The sequence below is a fragment of the Dermacentor silvarum genome, chromosome 2, assembly GCF_013339745.2.
Source record: "Dermacentor silvarum isolate Dsil-2018 chromosome 2, BIME_Dsil_1.4, whole genome shotgun sequence".
Classification (NCBI taxonomy): domain Eukaryota; kingdom Metazoa; phylum Arthropoda; class Arachnida; order Ixodida; family Ixodidae; genus Dermacentor; species Dermacentor silvarum.
This window is the reverse complement of record NC_051155.1, coordinates 205,917,724-205,922,485: the sequence shown is the minus strand read 5'-3', so window position 1 is coordinate 205,922,485 and position 4,762 is coordinate 205,917,724.

The following is a 4,762-nucleotide window of genomic DNA, read 5'->3' as shown; positions in this document are numbered from 1 at the left end:
CAACGGAGAAAACCCATACACAGTTTCGCAGTTAAAGTAAAATACTTCTTGGTCCGGCTATGCAACCCTGCACCAGCGCCTTTCTTGGGCAGTCGCTCTGTCAACTGAGCTAACCAGCTAGAAAGCATAGCTGTTGGCTAAATCAGCTCTACCACCACGGAATAACCCACTGTTTATCACCAGCCGATTGACTAATTTACTTTGTTTTCGCTGATTTTTCCTTGAACGCTGTACTTGGCCTCTTGAGTACGTTTGGTACTACTTATAAAAGCTGCCTTCTAATTCCGTGGCCATAGGAAACTATTCTGCGTATAGGCTGTAAATGTAATCGGACAGTTGCTAAAGTACTGTGCTGCATACTATACAGGGTGTTTCAGCGAATACTTTCAAAATATATTAAAGGTTGCCTGTGGCAGATATCACAATTCTAGTTCTTGAGCTGATCTGCTCGAAGAGTGTGGACATTATGCACAAACTTATGACATATTGCAATTTAAAAAAATCTAGCCGTGGAGTTGCGTTTCCAGTTACCTTTGGCTAATGCAAAACACGTTTGTAAAAGTCTAACTGGCGTAATGGATTGCCGCAAGTTCGGAATTAATATTGAAGCTGTTCAATGCGAATTCTTCAAAGTGTCCGCCTTTCGAAGTCCAGCTAAATTGTTTCGATATGGCCAAGGTTTTTAAACTTCGAGATTATGTATTGTCAACTTGTCATTGAAATATTCGTTCAAGTAATAGTCCGCCTCTTCGAGTAGACCATCACACTAGAATTGTGCATCTGCCACAGGCAACCTTTGACAATTTTTGAAAGTGTTCGCTGAAACACCCTCTATGTACGGGTTGTGTATTCCTATGCCGACAGTATTGTACTGGTACTTAAGCATATAGCCACCTTGCTTCGCAATGAACGCACGTCAACGCTGGGATAGAACCGTTTTGTTCAAGGCGCTATATGATCGGACCGCTTCGGCAACAAGAGGATAACGCTTTTCCAGAGATGGACTGTGCCTATCCACGCTTTAAAGCCGACAGACAGTGAGGCTAAGGAAGCTTCACTGCTGTTGAATCGACAAAGCAGTTCAAAAGAAAGGATGCTTTTTTTCTATAATTACAAGTTTCCACTTCATTGCCATTAACAATGTTTGGTTTATCTTGGCGGTAAAATTCTAGCCGCAGTTTCAGTTCTTCAATGTCGCAAATGCAGGTTTCGGTAATAGTGATAATGCGAAGCGGGAATACATGAAGTACATAGCCACTCTGGATGTTCCCGCATACAAGAGCATTAGTATGAACCGCACACGTCAATCTTTTGAATAATGACGTAGTGTCCGGGCGTTCCTGATTTTTCATAGTTGTGAGGGGCCGATCGGGCGCATTAATAGGTTTGTGATGTGTCGTATAGCATCGACCGTTGTCGCTGCTGACGTCCAGGTACACGGAGGCATATCCTCGTAAGCTGCACTATTTGTTTTTTCAGTTCATTCATATGCAAACGTTCCACTCACCCTACATTGTCTTAAAAACATCATCATCCCAGTAAGGACCGTAAATTCGTCGATGGTTTTGTAACCTATGGAGCTTCCATATAAGGTCACGACCCCACATTAAGGATGGCCCGCAGACGAAATCTGTAGCGCTTACGTATTCAAATTCAATAACAAAGCGACGTCGAGTTTCCTGGTACTTCCAAAAACTTGCACTTTTAATTTTTTGCGAAACCGGTGCCAAGCTGTCTTCTTCCATCACATCTTCTTCCGTGCAGACTTCGGCGATTTCCCCGAGCTGATGGAGTACATCGATAAGAACTTCATCTACTGGAAGGACAAGGAGCCATCGTCGACTCAGCAGGGTAGCCGCTAACGGTTTGCGTGGTTGGTTGATGTAACCAACGAAACGCACAAGTGCAGCAGAAGTCGTGGTTTTTCCATCGCCGGAGAGCTTGCTGGACTCGCGTAGGCCCAGCGCCGTCTTGGGCACGCTAGTGTTATGCACGTTTTTGTTTCGTTACGCCATGACAGAAGACTCAGAATACCCAAGAAGGACCGCAGCAGTTGGCGCAGACGAGGGCATCACCGAAGTCGGTAGTTCAGCACGCGCCTGAGTGAAGCAACGGCGACAATGACCGGGCATTCGGCAGACTCCAAGAACATGTCGAGCAGTGTTCATTTCGCTTGTTTTCATCCTTGCGCAAACACTCGCCATCTCGCTCAAGAAGTGAGAATGGGAAGCAAACGGGAAGTAAAAAAAATGAGTAGTAAAACAAAGAACAAGAAAACATTGCGTGTATTGATATGAACTGTATACTTGTCCAAGGCAGCTTAGTTCGTCAAAGTCGCTACCCCTGGCTGCAGGTGTGAGTGGTATAGTGTAACCACCGCTTTAACATGAAACTTGACCATGACACCTCTAGCTACGGGAATTCCGAACGTGGCAGAACAATTAATGCAATTGAATTACGTAGTTATGGCGCAGTTATATTAGAGCGAGCGTTATCACAGGCTTGCACAGCGATGCTTCGCGCCTGCTTCCGCTGCGCGCCCCCTCTTGCTCCTTGTGCTCTCCAGGAGCCATGTACAGGAACTCGTATAATTTGATGAATTTGGTAGCATGAAGTACTTGAAACCACGTTTTCAAACAGGCTGGACAGCGGCGCCGACCAGAACACAGTGGCCCTTGCCCATCCGTGCCACGGCCTTTAAGCAGGCCAACGCGGAGCGCCGCGCAATTTGACCTCGGAGACCTAGACCACGATGAGGTCGAAACTGTCGAACCCGTCCGTTTATAACGAATATGCTTATGTGTTAAAAATAGTTCGATATATCGGGTAATACAGTATACCCAAACTCGCCTATAACGAAATTTTGTGGTGCATTAGTTATATACTGATTTGTTAACTTATGGAAAACAAAACTGCGCGTAGTGTGAACCGCACAAATCAAGATTTTGTACACTTAGTTTCCGAGCGTACCTAAAGAAAAGGGGCACCGAAGGACCCCTTCTACATTTCAATCAAAATAAACAATTTCCTTTCTGCTTTCCTTGCCTTCAATATTTGCTGGCTTTGAACTGTGAGGCCATGTCCATGATGAGAATGAGCTGAACCCGTTTATAACGAACACGCTTATTTGTTAAAAATAGTCCATTATGTTAGGTTATTTCATATACCCAAACTCTCCTATAACGAACTTTTGTGGTGCGTTCGTTTATATATACGGGGAATTTGGTATCCATTCATTGAAAACAAAACCACGCGTAGTATGAATTGCACACGTCGAGCTTTTGTGTATTGACGTAGCGTCTGGCCGTTCCTAAGGAGGGGAACTAATGCTAACGCATTAAAATTACAACCTGTGCTAAGATGTAAAGCCAGCAGATAACGAAGACAAAGAACGCATAAATTTCCTTTATGCTTTCTTTGTCTTCGTTATCTGCAGCCTTCATACCATAGTACTGGCAGTAATTTTAATGCGTTAGCATTAGAAGTGTCCAAGTGGTAAAAAAAAAACGTGTTTGAAATGTGGGAAGCGGGTCACGTGGTAGAGGTATACACACACATATTTCTAAGACATGGGCTTTGATTTATATATATATATATAAATCAAAGCATCTGTCCTAAAGAAATATGGTTGAACACGAAGCTCTCTCCCATGCAAACTGAATCAAAGTCAAAGTCCAAAGCCAACAACCACGCAACGTACCTAAGAAATGCTGAGCGACCCGATGCGATGCATATGTAATTTGATTGCTTGTTTCGGATTACATTTTTTGAACCTTAAAGTTGAATGAAGACACATTTCGTTAAGTTGTATAGCCGTTATTTTAGATCATGTCGCAGTTGATTACACGCACACTCTCACACTTTCACGGACGACTCTACACTTGCACAGTATTGCCTTGTCATCGCTGTGGTAGACTGTCAGAGGCTCTGCCGTTGCTGATACACGGGATCGGCCTTACGGGCACGATCGCGCTCGCGCTTACGTTCGCGTACGGCAGCCTCTTCTGCCGTGCGTTGCACCCGCGGTCTACCCATGGTGACGGCCGGGAATGCATTGCGTGACGCGCGTAATGCAATGTACATATACAGGGTGCCCCAGCTATCACGCAGCACGATTTAAAAAAAAAGAGTAACGGCTTTACGCGAAGCATACCTAGTGCGTATTGTTTCCAGTACAGTGTAGTAGCCGCCAGTAATCTTTTTCTGATATTTAATTAATTAATTTTAATTATCTAACTCGAGAAGTACTGTCCTAATTATCAAAGTGTCAATCAGGCGTTTGTAGGCACGCCTCATTGACACATCCCCACGACTCGGCCACGTGGGGCATCTAACTGCGGTATTTTCAGCGCCGTACTAATTGCGTACTCATTTTTTCCAAGTGATAAAGAAACCCCACGACATATAAAAAGTACCACGTGACGACGCTCCAACCCGCATAATAAAGCAGCGCCCTCGAACAAGCTCCCTCTGAGTTAGCCAGAATGAAATAAACGAAAAAAAAAGAAAAGAAATGGTGACTGAGTTTGTGCTTTACCCCCACCAAAGGAGCACATCGCGTTTGGTCTTAGTTGGAAACGAGCTGCGATAGCTGTTGTCTTAGCATAGATAGTGTGCATGGGTGGCTTTTTTTTTCTGGGCAGAACTTGTCACCGCAGAAGCTGATCGATGAAATCCGCGCAAAGGTTTAAAGATGTGTTTTGTATTGCCCCAGTCGCCATGTCTTATTCTAATGAGCAGAAGGCGAACATGATGCTTGCTT